This window comes from Notolepis coatsorum (assembly GCF_963971535.1).
Source record: "Notolepis coatsorum genome assembly, chromosome: 10".
Classification (NCBI taxonomy): Eukaryota; Metazoa; Chordata; class Actinopteri; order Aulopiformes; family Paralepididae; genus Notolepis; species Notolepis coatsorum.
Window position 1 is genome coordinate 95181774 of NC_140174.1, and position 17417 is coordinate 95199190.

The following is a 17417-nucleotide window of genomic DNA, read 5'->3' on the forward strand; positions in this document are numbered from 1 at the left end:
AGATATTGAGTAGGGCAGGGCCTAGAGTTGGTAAGAGTTTTTTGATGAGAGTTGCTGGAAGAGGGTCAAACAGACAGGTTGAGGGTTTAGCCACGTACAGTGATTCAAACCCATAACGTTACGCGAAATAACAGCATATAACGTTATGTTATATAACGTTTATGAGTGAATCTGGTAGAGTGAATCTGGTAGTTGTTTTGATAAATATGTACATTTCGGCCGATTAACATTACATTTCCGCAAGTAGGTCGCTTAACATTACAAGGCTTGCTTGCGTTACGGGCGTGCGGGCGAAAACGAGTGTAGCGTCACGTGGGGTCAGTGGGCCAATCAGAGCAATGCGGAAGCACAAGTGAGTTGCCTTAAGTGTTCAAGTGTGAAGTTACAGTAGTTGTGGCGTTTGAACAAGATGTCTTGATGAGCCTGGGAAATACCCTCTTCAGTTATTGTGAAAGGATGTTATATTTAAATGACTTTTCCGGGCGCCCCAGTGGCGAACCACATAGCGTGCTCAGCTGCGACACGGCCGACCCGGGTTCGACTCCCGAACCCGTCGTTATTTGCCGAATGTCTTCCCCCCACTCTGTCTCCCATTCCTCCTCTGTCTCTCTCTACTGGACTGCCCAGTAGCAATAAAGCGATAAAACGCCAAAAAATAAATCTTTAAATGACTTTTCCATGCTTTCATACAGTAGTATTAACAATAAAAAAAAATTTGATCTACTTTTTCTCTCCATTTTTCTATTTTTCTCCCGTCCCCAATTTTGCATTGTCCAATTCTACCAGGCATTAAAGCGTTCTGTCTCCAGACGGATTTCCGTCAATTTGATTGGGAGTTCCGTTAATTTTATTCACAGTCTGACGGAATTGGCTACCTGGTATGATATGATTTTTAGATGCATACAGATTGAAACAAAATTGAGCCAATCAGAGGCGCCAAATATCATGAAAAAGGGTTGTTTTTTTTCTATCGCGGCGCGGCAGTCATTGGCGAGCTGCGGAGCAATAATGGCAGGACTCAGCGACTCGAGAGACAGGATTACGCTGCTCGCTCCGCGGTTGCAGCTGGAGGCTATTGGGCGAGTGACATTTGCGAGGTCTGAGAGGTCTGTCCGCCACATGGCGGGTAACAAAATAGTCATGTAAAATTATTAAAAACTGCAGTGTGTTTTGGTTTTACGACAGTCGCCTTTTTTGCAGCCTCGCGTGTCAACTCTCCTTGTTTACCGACGTCACATCCACCACCTGCTTGCACTGTACGCTGCTATACCGATTAGCTAACGCTAGCTTAATAGCGTTGGTTAAATGGAAGGAGTAAGCCGGCCACTAAAAAGAAAAACCACAGAGGTTTTCTTAGACGAAAAGGATGAGCGGCACCACCCAACAAAAGAAAGTTTCGAGAGGAATGGAAGTTTGAAGATAGCGGTGTTTCAAGAGACTGGCTAGGCTACTGGGAGCTGTAGTGGTGAGTTAACTTGTTCCATGTTCCGCAACTATGTCAAAAAGAAAAACAGAAACAACACATTTGTCATTGTCGTGTTACTTCACAGTACAAATATGTGAGTCCCCTGTTGTGGTTGTGAGTATCCTTTATTAGCTTTACTCCGTAGCAACATCACACAGGTGTATCTGTAGACAGTCTCCTCCCCACCGTATATTCTCTATATATCTTTTTTCTACCACCCACCCACCCCTCCTAATGTACAGTCTCCTCCCCATATGTATATACTCTGTCAGGATCTATGGGTAACATTACTGTATATTTGCATATCGTATATGTCACAAATGTATCATTACTATATACCTGTAGTATGTCATGTATGTCCCTATGCCATAAATGTCATGATGTCATGTATGTTGTATATGTCATAAATGTCACTATGAATTGAAAATGGAGGACCCTGATGTAAACAAGACAAACGTCTTTCTCTGGTCTGCATCCCCTTAACAATTGTGTGTATTGAGCCGTCATGTATTGTACCCATTCTGCAATCTGTTAAATATTGATTGATTGATTGATTGAACATTTTATTAACAGATTGCAGAATGGGTACAATACAGTACAGCTCAATACACACAATTGTTAAGGGGATGCAGACCAGAGAAAGACTTTCGTCTTGTTTACATCAGGGTCCCCCATTTTCAATTCATCATAACATATATGACACACATGACATACAGATAGACAATACTGCTACGTCTATACATTTATGACATACCAGATTTACAAATACAGTATTGTTTGTGATACAAAAATAGTCTAAAAAAGAGAGTATATACATTTGACGAAGAAACTGTACATTGGATGTCATAATCACAGCACGAGCGTACTTCACTCCCCCTCCTTTTCCCCTCACATTCACCACACACTCCTCTTCATCCTCCCTTCCATCCACCACGCACTCCTCTTCATCCTCCCTTCCATCCACCACGCACTCCTTTTCATCCTCCCTTCCACCACGGAAGCCTCACGCCCTTATATGGCCAGCATCCCTTCACCTCCCGTCACTCAGCCCAGCTGCACTTCATCCCCCTGATTCACACGCTGTCAGGCATCTCACTCATCACAGCTGTATCCCATCCCCTGTTGATGAAGACCCTACTTCTACCGGACGACGCTGACCAGAAGTCGTCGTGGTGTTAGTATCATTACCTAGGTACGACGCCTCAGTCTGAAGACCTGCTAGGCATCCCTGTGTGATCATCCGTGTACTAACTTCCCTCTCTTGTGCCCAGGACCTCCGTGCCAGCGTGTTCCTGTCTGGACCCCCCTGGAGCTACCAAGGAGTTCCAGCTCTCTCTCTCAAACACGAAACCGTGTCTCCCGTCTGCACCGGAGTGCGCCTGCTCCCGTTATCCCCCTATTCATACCTGTTGTACATTTCCTGTGTCTCCCGTCTGCAGTGGCACTGGAGTGCGCCTGCCCGTTATCCCCCCATTCATACCTGTTGTACATTTCTGGATGTAATACTTGTCTGCTTGGGAATATCATTAAAACCCCTTGAAACACTCCATTCTCCTCTCCTGTGTTCAGCGATTGGGCTGTGCTTAAAACCCACTTCTCACATTGGAGGAGGTTGGGTAGGTGGGGTGGGGGGACTGTACATTGGAGGTGGTTGGGTATAGGCGGGGTGGGGGGGGGGGAGGGTGGGTAACTGTACATTGGATTATCGACGAAACCTTACCCAAGAAGAGGGTCTCGTGTATTAAATAAAGATTTCATTAATTCATTCACTCTAGATCTGTTGTTGTGGCATAATTGCGAAACGTGTTTAGTCCCTTGTTTGTATGATAACAAGCCGTTTAGTTCATGGTTCAAAGTAATGGGAAAAGGGTGCTAGCTCGCCATCAATCAGGAGCTAGCCACAAGACTTGCATTCACGCTCTCCAGCACACAGCCTCCCTGCCTGGCACAACAACCACAACAGTAGGGTCTATAGTCACAGTCAGGACAGTAGGCTCTACAAGTAGGCTCCCTTAAAATGCTAACGCTATTAAAAAAAAATACAGTGGAGGTTAAAATAAGAATATGACTTGGCCTGAAAAAAGAAGGAGAGGAGAATTTGTCAGGAGAATTTGTTTTGCTTTAATCCCTGAATTCTACCCTCCCCTGTCTCGAACGTTGTTAGGCCATGCCTCCCACAAGCCGGCTGCAATGTGGACGAAGCCTTGCATCACGTGTCCCCTCCGGTACTCGAGGAGGCAGCCGTCGCATCTTTTCACCTGCACAGCGTGATCTCTCAGCGGCGAGGGTCTGCGTGGGAGGGACACGCCGCCCTCGTCGCTTCCTGATTCTACTGCGCAGGCGCACCAACCGACCTGTAGGAGTCGCTGTCCACAACGTCCAATCCCCACCCACCAGCTTCCCACTCCCTAATACTGCCAATTGTATTAGTATGAACGACCAGCCAAGCTGGTAGCAACGCCGAGAGCTGGGCTCGAACCCAGCATCTCCTGCGTTGGTGGCGAGCGCCTTTCCCACTGCGCCACCTAGCCGCCCTAACAATTAACTTTTTAATATTGTTATTATTATTCTCATTATTATTCTTTGGTTAATATGTTGTTTTTTTTGGTCATAACCTTCCCAAGGATACAACATATTTTGCCATATCTCAGCCTGAAAGTCAAAGGTTATGTACACTATAGTTCTGCCTTAGTTTTATGGTCTTAGAATAATTTTCTTAATTGTTTTTTAATCAGTCAATACATTTTTTTATCTCATAAGAAAATGGCAACTGTCGTATAGAACGATATATTTTCTTCAAATGACCCATCGCTAACCTGCGGTGGACGTTTGTACTGTAAATGGTTTGCCTGCTGCTCATCAGTAGAGATCTGCACGGCTGGAGGTAGATTTACCGCTGTGTACCAGAACACAGTTAACAGTTTAATGACGGTGATGGAGTGCCCATGAACCCACTCTCCTCCAGGATTACCTTACATGTTGCTTTTTCTCATTCTGTGAAAGACGCACCGGGAAACGGGACAGGCCGGCATTTGAAGCTGGCGTACTGTACATGGTGACGCACCGGTTCTGAAGTCATCCTCATCATGTGACTTTACTCAAGGACTGACAAAAAAAATCCAGTGTAACACTACTGTGTATCCATCCAGTGTATCTCGCAAAAGAGAAAAGTGGGGAATTGTTCTCGTATATATGTCTTATCTAAAGAGCCATCTCCATGCCTGCTGAGACACTGGCTTATCCTGTACTACTACAGAATAACAAGGTTTCATCCTGTACTACTCCAGAATAACAAGGTTTAACCGGTACTATGCCAGAATAACAAGGTTTTATCCTGTACTACGCCAGAATAACAAGGTTTCATCCTGTACTACGTCAGAATAACAAGGTTTTATCCTGTACTACACCAGAATAACAAGGTTGTATCTTGTACCACGCAGAATAACAAGGTTTCATCCTGTACTACGCAGAATAACAAGGTTTTATCCTGTACTACGCCAGAATAACAAGGTTGTATCTTGTACCACGCAGAATAACAAGGTTTCATCCTGTACTACGCAGAATAACAAGGTTTTATCCTGTACTACGCCAGAATAACAAGGTTTTATCCTGTACTACTATATAATAACAAGGTTTTATCTTGTACTACTATAGAATAACAAGGTTTTATCTTGTACTACTATAGAATAACAAGATTTTATCTTGTACTACTATAGAATAACAAGGTTTTATGTTGTACTACTATAGAATAACAAGGTTGTTTCCTGTACTACGCCAGAATAACAAGGTTTTATCCTGTACTACTATAGAATAACAAGGTTTTATCCTGTACTACTATAGAATAACAAGGTTTTATCCTGTACTACTATAGAATAACAAGGTTTTATCCTGTACTACTATAGAATAACAAGGTTTTATCCTGTACTACTATAGAATAACAAGGTTTTATCCTCTACTACGCCTGAATAACAAGGTTTTATCTTGTACTATGCCAGAATAACAAGGTTGTTTCTTGTACTACGCCTGAATAACTAGGTTTGCACTATCTTTTCTGTATTTTATAATTTTTTTCAACTTGAATTTACTTCCCTGCTGGGCGGCTAAGTGGCGCAGTGGGCAAGGCGCTCACCACTAACGCAGGAGATGCTGGGTTCGAGCCCAGCTCTCTGCATTGCTACCAGCTTGGCTGGTCGTTCATACTAACACAATTGGCAGTGTTAGGGGTGGGAAAGCTGGTGGGTGGGGATTGGACGTTGTGGACAGCGACTCCTACAGGTCGGTTGGTGCGCCTGTACAGCAGAATCAGGAAGCATTGGGGGCAGCGTGAGCCTCCCACGCGTTACTCCTCGCCACTGAGAGATTGCGCTGTACAGGTGAAAAGATGCGACAGCTGCCTCCTCGTGTACCGGAGGGGACACGTGATGCAAGGCTTGGTCCTCACTGCAGCCGACCAGTGGGAGACATAGTCTAGCAACGTTCGAGACAGGGGAGGGGAGAATTGAAGGGAGAATTGGCAAGGCGAAATTGGGATGGGAGAAAAATAAGGCGAAAAAGTTGATAAAAAAAAAGAATTTACTTCCCTGCTGTTGGCCTACTTTAATGCAAAATTCCAATGTAACAGCAAAATAAATCAGTTTATCTGTTCAGACAACATATTGGTTCTTCTGATGCTCCAGTGGCACTTGAAAAGACTTATTGGTTTCCTCCTCGGTGCTGTCAAAATAAGCCAGACAATACCACCGAATTTCTTTCATTTGTACAAAAGTACTCTTCCGGCCTCATCCCGCTGTAGTAAAGGTTGTCCAATTGTCTGAAAAGTAGGTCTAAGAAACCTGACTTCATTACGGGGCTGTTCTTCATTAACAAGAGCATCAGAAAGGCAAACAAAATAAATGGTAGAGGAATTAAAAAGAGGCCATGATATCGCCCTCATGTATGGTATATACGGTATACTTATGATTTTTGATTTTATTAGGATCCCCATTAGCTGATGCAAAACATCAGCTACTCTTCCTGGGGTCAAACAGATAAGACATTTACCAAGTCGTATTAAAAATCTGAAAGTGACAATATACTTTATATCAAACATATTACTATACATACCATACCGCATTCCTAATCATATGAAATCATACATAGTAAAATATACATTACATAACATTATATATGAATATGCACTCGATTCACAAGCAGTGAGAAACCATATACATATACTGTAAACTCTTACCCTGATTCATATAGGCACTGGATATACATACAAAATAAACTCTTACCACCTATTTGTATAGGCTACTAATATTCCTGTCACAAATTTTTGTATTAAATAAAAATAAAAGTAACTATGTGTGTGTGTGTGTGTGTGTGTGTGTGTGTGTGTGTGTGTGTGTGTGTGTGTGTGTGTGTGTGTGTGTGTGTGTGTGTGTGTGTGTGTGTGTGTGTGTGTGTGTGTGTGTGTGTGTGTGTGTATGTCTAAATGTACAGAATGTGTTTACAGGCGTAGGGCTACTACTTCTCTAAGAGACGTGATACCACATGCTTACGTATACAGTACTGTTTTGGCTTTGCTTATCCTGACAAAACGACCCGAAATACATTGGACTAGATTGGTTTCGCTCCTGGCAGAGTGTAACCCATTTTCCTTTGTGGGTGCAGAGCAGTTTACATAACACAAAGTGAGTGGCAATATTTACCCATCACACTCAAACAGTAGCACGGTTCAAAGCTGCTGCTAGCTGCCTGAAAGCGATGCACACGTTCAGCTGATTTTCCAGGCACTCTGCGTATTCCGTGGGAGGAACCGTGAACCGCTGAGGTCATATTAGTGAGTGTTGTGATCCAATTTGGGCTCCAAACTTTCTCCCTGCATGTACTTCGCCTTCGTGATCCCGGAGTTTGTGTTGTAACTGCGGGCAGGGCAGCTGGGGCAGCTGTGAAAGGCCCTGATTTCCCCGGGGAGTTGGTGCTATGCCAACACATTACCTTTACCACCGCACAGACCCACAATGCCAGTAGTCCTCCCGCTGCACTGAGGGTATATAAAAAAAAAAACGCCACTCACCTCACAGCAGGCTGTCTCTCTAATCAGGAGGCACACCGCTACTTTGATAGTAGCTTTCAGGGTCAAAGACATAACATGCTCTTTAATTTCCCTTTGTTCTGTTTGCGTCATGCACTGCGTTTATATAGCAGCTTTTATCCAAAGCTCTTAAAACCTCACGTATGCCTCACGTTCACTCGCACATTCACACAACGGCGGCGGAGGCGACCGTTCATCGGGAACGGTTAGGGGGTTCAGTGTCTTTGCTCAAGGACCCTTCGATACACTGCCGGGAGGAGCAGGAATCGAACTGGGAACCTTCCGATTACCAGACGACCGCTCTGTTGCTGAAGACAAAGACGCGTGATGATACGATTTCACTAATCATACATTAAAGCCCTAATCCGGTATTTTTTTATCATATAAGTGCAGGGTATATTCACATACATTCTTGAAGAGTTTGATTTGTAAATGGCAAATCACCTTTTTAAATCGTCTTAACGTTTGTAAATCTGAATATCTGTTTGACTCCAATGTTTACTAATATTGTCAATGTAAAGAAATCTGAAGTATCATTTGATGAGGGTGAGCGCTGGTTTCAAGAAGAATTCAGACTGGAGATGGTTTTCAGAGGCAATGGCTCAGTTGATGAAGAAGGTGATTTAATTCAGCATACAAGCATAGGTTACACAGCAACAGTGGTCCATCCCGACACAGACAGCTTGGTTCTGTCGAGTGTGTCTTCTAATGTCAAGATGTGTGGCTTATATGTGTTTCAACCTAATCTAAATGCTGTGATGTGATTCGTTTATCACTACCTGGGTAAACTGGTTTGGTCTCTGGCTGAGTGGGGTGTCTGGGTGTGTGTGAGTCTCTGGGATGGGGGTTTCTGTCACTCAAATGTTAACGGCATTATCCCGGGTGTGTGGGTCTTAATCTCTGTCACATGCATTAGTGTGTGTGTCTCTCGTTAATCAGGCGAAACTGGTTCCTATGTGAGACAGAGTGGGTGTGTGATCACTTCAGTTGGTTACAAAAGTCAAGCCAACTGTTGTCTGTTCTCAGCTTAGCCATTCTGAATAATGCTATAATAATGTTGAATAACCCATTAATCAACAATACACGATAATATCAATTCTATTGACCATATGAACATAAATTGTTACTTCAAATCTTTAACACTTTCGTGGCCACTGGGATCCGTCTAATCTCACTCTATAAGGCCAGCTTATCATAACAACCTTTCATTGTGCGTGAGGCTGTTTGTAGAGCTAAATCTATACTTTATATTATTGCTATCTGTCCATTGTCATTGTCAATTGACACTATAAACCGCCCCTTCAATATGCCTTAAATAAAAAAAAAATGCATCAATACGTTCCCATTTTATAGCGTCGTGAATATGAACTATATACCGCAATGTTCTGGGGTATTTCCTGGAAGGCGAGATACAGAGCGCTAAGCTAATAACGTTAAATCGAATGGCGTTTCGGCTATACACAAGCTAGAGCTAAAACTCAAAATGCATATTATCGGTATCATGGTCCACCATGAATGCATGAAAGGGGGGGGGGGGACATCGTTTCTGATTATTGATTACCAATAACGGCATTAGCCTCATTAGCCTCATACGATGATCGGCTGGTTGGCTATCAAAGCAAGGCCCGATCGGGCTGTAATTTACGTGAAAAAGCTCTTACCATGGGCTGATTGGATCCCAAAAAGGATTTCCCAGTTATCGATCGCCATCTGGTAGATCGACATGTCCATTGGCTAATGCTATATTCCTTTACTGCATACTGAATTCAGCGTCCCAAAAAGTATTCCAGGCTACATGCTTCAGGCTAACAAAAAAGTCCACCCATGATAAAACAAATAAAAAAAACTGTCTGTAACAGGGAACACTGCATTATCGAGACAGCGCCCCTACCAGGATCTGGCCAGTAATGCACTTTTCTGAATCCCAAGAGTAGGGTAAATCTGCAGTGCCGCTCGGTGACATTGAGTAGGATATTACAATGGAATAAAAGCCAAAACAACTTTACCACGTATATATACGTGGTTGGCCCTCAAGCGTTGGATCCGAAACACGTATATATACGTGGTTGGCCACGAATGTGTTAACAGCCACAAAATACAGAAAATACAAAGAAATGTATCATATTTACCTGTTGTGGTGGGGTTACACATTTCTTTTCACAGGTATGTGGATCATGGATTGGGCTTTTAAATAAACAGTATAAGGTATACGGTTTTTGTATGTTTTAGTATACCGTTTATGTTTATTTTCAAGTGTACTTAGATTACACTTACAACATATTAATGACAATAATACTGCGGAAGACTTTGCCACATTCTTTAAGGAAAGGTAGAGAACATCCACAGCTGCTTCTCACAACCCCCACCCATTCCAAATGCTGAATCAAAAGCCTCATATTTTACTCTGTCATCTTTCTCTCCCATTACAGATGCCGAAACATTGACACTGGTAATGTCGAACCGTCCCACTACATGCCAGCTGGACCTGATACCCTCCCCACTCCTCCAGACCATAGCACCAGACATCCTCCCATTCCTAACTGCAACCATCAACTCCTCTCTCAACTCCGGGATGGTTCCCACCTCCCTAAAACAAGCTAGAGTCACACCGCTCATAAAAAAAAAACCCTGAGCCCCACCGTCATAGATAACTATTGGCCTGTCTCTCTTCTCTCCTTCCTCTATAAATCACTTGAAGGCGCTGTATCCAACCTGATTATCTATTAAAGAATGACCTCCTAGACTCTAATCAGTCAGGCTTCAGGACTGGTGGTCACTCCACAGAGACGGCTCATAGCAGTCACAGAGGCTTTTCACTCAGCAAGAGCGAAAGGCGTCCTCTGTCCTGATTCTCCTGAACCATCAGCCTTCGACACAGTCAACCATCAGATAATAGGAATGGGAGTTGTAGGCTCTGCACTGGCATGGCTGTCATCCTTAACAAGTATCATGGAGAGGTACCCTGTCGGCACGCCGCCCCCAATAGATGGGTGTCCCCCAGGGCTTGGTCCTTCTCTCTCTACACCAAATCTCTGGGTAACATTATCACGTCTCATACCTTCTCATATCACTGCTATGCCGATGACACTCAACTCTTCCTCTCCTTTTCTCGCTCAGATATCCAAGTCTTTGAGCGGATCTCGCCGTGCTTGTCCGACATTTCCACCTGGATGACGACCAACCACCTCAAACTGAATCTAAGTTACTTCACCTGCCGGCCAAATCCTCCCCGCAGACCGACCTTTTGATCACAGTGGAGAATGTAGCCGTGGCTTCATCCCCGACCGCCAAGAACATAGGTGTAGTCCTTGACGACCGGCTGAACTTCTCCACTCACATCGCCACAACAACCAGAACCTGCAGATTCTTCCTGTCAGAAGGATCTGCCGCTTCCTGACAAAAGAAGCCACTCAACTCCTCTTGCAATCAACGGTCATGTCTCGCCTCGACTACTGCAATGCACTGCTAGTGGTCTACCGACTACCGCCACCAAGCCACTTCAACTCATAGAGAACGCAGTGGCCCACCTGATCTCCAACCTACCAAAGTCAGTCCATGTTACTCCACTCCTTAGAGAGCTGCACTGGCTTCCCATAGCCACACAAATCCGCTTCAAAGTCCTTGACCTGGCATACCGCGCAGCGAAGGGAACGGCTCCCTCCGGTCAATGGTCTCTAATTACACACCCTCAAGACCCCTCCGTTCTACATATTCTGACCGCCTCAGATGGGGGTGTCATCAAAGAGAAGCCGGCTATTCTCTGTCCTTGCTCCAAAATGGTGGAATGAACTTCCCACCACAGGACAGGCCAGCCGACTAAAAACACACTTCTTCTCAATATCTGAAATGAAAAAAATATTATAAAAAATAAAGATACTAACCTTTGTACTGTCTTTTATTATTATTTGATCTATTATGCACTCTGGTACTAAGGAATCTACCCTGCCTATATTATTTCCTACTATGCTAATATGCACTCAAGTCTGTAGCACTCAAGTTTGACGAACAATGTTACTTACCCTTAGCTGCCAGAGTTGTACCCTTCCTGCTGCTGTCAGCTACTGTAAATGAATAAATGTAAATGTATGACTTGGGTATATTGTAATTGGAAGCTAAATCCCAAGGACCAGACAACCCGGAGCCCTCATTGTTTATCCACTGCCGTGTTTTATTTTTTCTTATAGTAAAAATTATAATTTTTGTGGATTCTGCAGATTTACAGTTCTGCAGTCGGCTTTAAAACACATTCCATGCTGTGAACCAGAAGGGAACAGTCTATTGTGATGAGGCTTGATTGAAAGATAGCAGGGTTGTTTGGCATCAGGGGTCATGTTAATGCGTGAGAATCCAAATGTCTAAATACTTCCCAAAGGTCAGTGAATACCACGATCACAACACCAGAGGGAGCTCCACAAATCATGTTAATCCCAGATTCGGCTCAAACAAGGGACTAAACACGTTTCGCAATTATGCCACATCAATGTGGAACGCCCTACCCAAAGCTGTAAAGGAATGTGAATCACTACCCACTTTCAAAAACACTCTCAAAGAACACCTACGGGAGAAATTAGAAACTGGCCCCTGTAAATGTCCTAACACAGCCCCCTCCAATGTACAGTAAATTACCAAGTATGGTTTTGTCAATATTCCAATGTACAGTTTTGCTTGTACAGTTGTACAGTGTCCCCCACCCACCCCTCCTACCCAACCCCACCCACCCAACCACCTCCAATGTACAGTCCCCCCCAACCCCACCCCACCTACCCAACCTCCTCCAATGTACAGTTTCTACGTCAAATGTATATCTCTTTTCTGGACTCTTTTTGTATGACAAACAGTACTGTATTTGCAAATCTGGTATGTCATAAATGTATAGATGTAGCAGTACTGTCTATCTGTATGTCATGTATGTCATATATGTTATGATGAATTGAAAATGGGGGACCCTTATGTAAACAAGACGAAAGTCTTTCTCTGGTCTGCATCCCCTTAACAATTGTATGTTTTGAGCTGTACTGTACTGTACCCATTTTGCAATCTGTTAATAAAGTTTTCAATCAATCAATCCCAGTAAACAATATAAAATCTGATGTGAAATCACAAGCTGTGGCCAGAGCTGGTTCAGCTATTTCTACACTCCAGGCGGACACTTGAAAAGCTCATGTAATGCATAGTTAATGCTGCTATTTAAATGGTTTCAGGATCCATCTTCCTCTGTGGCAGATTTAATGTTGGAAATACAAATCAATTATGTTAAACAGCTCTTTAGTTAAGCCAGTATTGTGTTGTTTGGGTAGCGTTACCGGGCTGAATGCCATTCATTTTAACAGACATATATGCTAACTCCATGATAGCTGCAGTATGCGTTGTTCAATATGAAAAGTCTCTCATCAAAACATTCCATCATAAATGTGCTTAATCCAATCGTGCGGTTCGCTTTGGTTGGGATGAAGAGCAAAATTGAGGTGGTTCAAATGGATGATTTCTATTTCACACAGCTAATGCCCTGGTAAGCAGTGTTTATTCTGTGCAGAATCCCTGGGTACTGGTTAAAAGTGTCTGTCTCCTGACTGCCTTTACAATACTGGGTATTAGACAGGAAATCACATGTCCAGTATGCAACAATTTACACTTTAATAAAGTAAATTATAATGAATGGTGGTTATATAAATGGTAAATGGTGCCCAAGACGCCTCAGTGCAAATGTCCTCCACCCGAGACCCCTCCAAGCAGGGCAGAAGAAGCCATCCCATCTGATCCCTGCAAGGGGAACCTGTCCAGTCTAGGTATAACAAAGGGCAATTCCCTCACATTACCAATGTGACTAGGCATTGTTTTGACAGCGCTTTACCCTTATTAGGTAAATGGTGCATTTATATAGCGCTTTTATCCAAAACGCTTTACAATTTTGTTCCTCACATTCACCCATTCACTCACACATCCACACACCGACTGTGGAGGCGACCATGCAAGGTGCTGACCTGCTCATCAGGAGCAATAGGGGGTTAAGTGTCTTGCTCAAGGACACACTGCCCGGGAGGAGCGGGAATCGAACCGGGAACCATCCAACTACCAGATGACCGCTCTACCTCCTGAGCCACTGTCGCCCCTATTAGGGCCACCATGACAAACTAAAAGCTGCCTGGTGGTCCTGAGGTCCTGTGTGCCGTGAGGGGGAGGGTGGAAAGCCCTGAGCACAATATCCCTGGAGTGAAAAGAGCTCTGAATGTTCTTGGCCACAAAGGCAGGACTACACTTCAGAGTAGCAAGGCCATTATCAGCCTGAACTGACAGAGTGCACAGTACACTTACACTCTTCACAGACGTGATGGCCAAAGGAAAAGATGACTCCAGGGTGAGCAGTTGGAACGAGGCACCCAATAGTCTGACTAACAGCAGAGGGAGGTTCCCAGCCAGGGGACAGACTATGTTTAAGGCACCACACGGCTAGCAAAAAGCATTTCACAAGAGGGTGGTTGAAAAGGGGCTTGCCCTCAAAGCTGCTTTGACAAGAGGAAATAGCCACAGCATAAACCTTCACTGTAAAGGCCGAGAGCCTATCCAGGATAGACTGAAGGAAGGACATTAGTTTAGAAAAAAACCTAACTTACGCGAGAAGGGTTAACCTAACTCAGACTGATAGTCTTATGTAATTGTACATTACTAGGCTCTTTGGGACCCTGAGGCATGATTTTTTATTTGATTTGATTTGATGTTTTTTATTTTCGTGTCTTACATACAGGTGTATTCCCAGCCCATATGGGCTTACAAGACACATAACAATAAGTATATAATAATATACTTGACCAATTACTTGACAAATGACATTGACCAAGATGGCCACAAGAACAAGAAAATACAAGAAAATACAATAAAACGTAATATAACACAAGCTGTACGCAATGTATATAAACAAAGAAAAAGAGGAATTCAAATACAATTATATAGGATATAGTGTGTTTTGTCTCAAGTGCCATGCTTTCTCCAAAAATCCTGCAAAACTGAAGATGTCCTCCACAAAAAAACAACTCAACATACAACTCTCAGACTGCCAAAACAAATCCGGATTTACAATTTGAATTTTCTCAAATAAAGCCCTCCTCAAAGCAGTGTACAAAGGGCAATAAAAAACTAAATTATATTCATCTTCCACCACTCCCAGATCACATAGCACACAACCGCTCCTCCTCAGGTTTACCTTGGAATCTACCCACTTCCACAGCCAATGGCAGGGTGCCAGACCTCAACTGGGCACACAGAGACCTCCGCATAAAGTGAAAATATCAGCCTTGATGACAGATGCCAATTTAACACAGCCTTGAGGTCTATAGGCAGCATCCTGATTGGACAAGTCAACATGAGAACCGCTATGACTGACCTGAAAAGGGAGGGGTCACCAGATATCTTACCTTTCCCGCCGTCAGGCCAGGTGAGGACCTGGTTGAGGTGAGCTGACGTCACATGGGAGGGAAAACTGGGCTGCTTGATAGCGGTTCCCAGTTTGATTCCCGCTCCTCCCGGCAGTGTGTCGAAGTGTCCTTGAGCAAGACACTGAATGAATGAAAACTTTATTTAACAGATTGCAGAATGGGTACAATACAGTACGGGTCAATACACACAATTGTTAAGGGGATGCAGACCAGAGAAAGACGTTTGTCTTGTTTACATCAGGGTCCCCCATTTTCAATTCATAGTGATGTGACTATGTGATGACACTTAACCCTTAATTGCTCCCGATGAGCAGGTTGGCACCTTCAATGGTTGCCCCCGGGGTCGGCGTGTGAATGTGTGAGTGAATGGGTGAATGTGAGGAACAAATATATAAAAGCACTATATAAATGGATAAAAGCACTATAATCTATATATTAATGATTTGTGCTCAGTGTCAAATGTATTGAAGTGTGCACTATTTGCTGATGATACAGACATGTTCTGTACAGGGGAGGACATCCAGCAGCTTATGACGGTCTTAACAATAGAAATGAATAAATACAAACTCTGGTTTGATATAAATATATATAAATAAATTATCTTTAAATCTAAATAAAACTAAATTTATGGTGTTTGTAAACCGCCAGATAAAAACAGACATTCAGTTGATAATAGATAATAATAGAATAGAAAAAGTATATGAAAATAAATTCCTGGGAGTGATTTTAGACCATAAACTCTGCTGGAAACCCCATAAGATGCTAAGATGGCAAAGCACATCTCAATCATTAGTAAGGTGAGACATGTACTCAATCCCAACTCATTGCACACTGTACTGTGCAATGATCTTGTCTTACCTGCATTACTGCACAGAGGTATGGGGTATGTGACCCAGGGAGGACAATGTAAACTGGCCAGAGTGTAAATAGTGGTCACAATAGGAACAGTGGTCTCCTACCTGGTCTCCTGCCTCCCTCTAGTGGCCAGATGATTCACAATCATCACACCGATATTGACTATTATAATGAATATAATTAATGTGATTTCATGGTGTGTGTTATTGAATGTCCCTTCCCTTGTGTTTCCCCTGTCTGCTTGTGGTTTTGTAATTTGCTTTTGTGTTTAGTTGGTTGTTGTGGTGTTTTAGACTGGCCTGGCCAGGTGTGGCCAATTGTAATTAGTCAGTGTATATATGTGTGTTCGGTCTGCTTCTCTGTGTGGTGACATACCTCCGTTCTCTCTGTTCCTGTCGACGTCGTCCTTACCCTGTAGTGTTGTTCTTGTCTAAGTAAGTGTTTGATAGTATTCTGTTTTTGTTGCCTTTTATGTTCGTGTTCACAGTTTGTTGTTTCTCAGTGCCAGCTCGGCTGAGCCTGTTTTGTTCGTTTGTAACGCGCCTTTGTTTACCGGCTTACTCTGCAAATACATTTCATTATTTACTACTACTTCGTCTCTGCCTCCTCTCTCGTCATCATTGTCCTGCAATATTGGGTTCTACTCCCCTTCCCTCACTACCCCCATTCCTAACAGAATGTCACCACCATTACCGAACCCAGCGGACAAATTAACATTTTAATCGCCGTTGACGCTGAAACATGTCTTTCCCCGCCATGCTTATTCTGCCGAAGACGCTGGACAGCGTCTTTGATATCAATATTTCAAAAATCTGTGATCGAAATCATATTTCTCCCCCGGAGACATGAGATGTACTGGTGAGCCCCTATCAACTCTCTAACGGTTCAAGAGCGCCATCTGGTGGCCGATCGGCGGATCGCCCAGGGAAGAAACAGGAAGTGGAAGCTGGTGCTCATTTCAATTCGGTCCGATCACTCGCTAATAGTCCCAGGACTCGAGCTGATCACAACGGATAGTGATCCGTTACCAATAACTCGATAAACAACATGATTTGGACGTATATACTATTATACAACCTGGAAATGGATCGGATATTTCGACATCCCATAATAGAAAAAATTCTGTTCCACGCTCATCTCCCAACGGCGAGAGGAAGCTACGGTGAGTTTCAGCGTTATTTTTTAATGTCTTCGATACTAACTGCTCTAATGATCATATCACCCACACTAGATGAATGATATAACGTTGCCCACGGAATTATAAACGACCCCCCCCCCCCCCCATCCGGTCATCATCAGATCATACGTAGTAACTTCTAGAAGTACGTCCATTTGAATTTTTTTTTATCTCGCACAGATTCCTACCAAACTGTATTTGATCATCAATATAATGCATTTAGGGCTATAAATCAAGTTCTGGAGAAAGCTGCAGAAAACAATAAAAACATACTTATACTTTAGACCGTATTTTAGTATGAATATGTGAATGAAAAAGTATAACGTTGCTACACCCTGAACAATAGATATACGACGTTGAATGGGCCATAGTAATGTCAATTTAGCAATAAAATTTAAAAAGTTATAGCCCTGC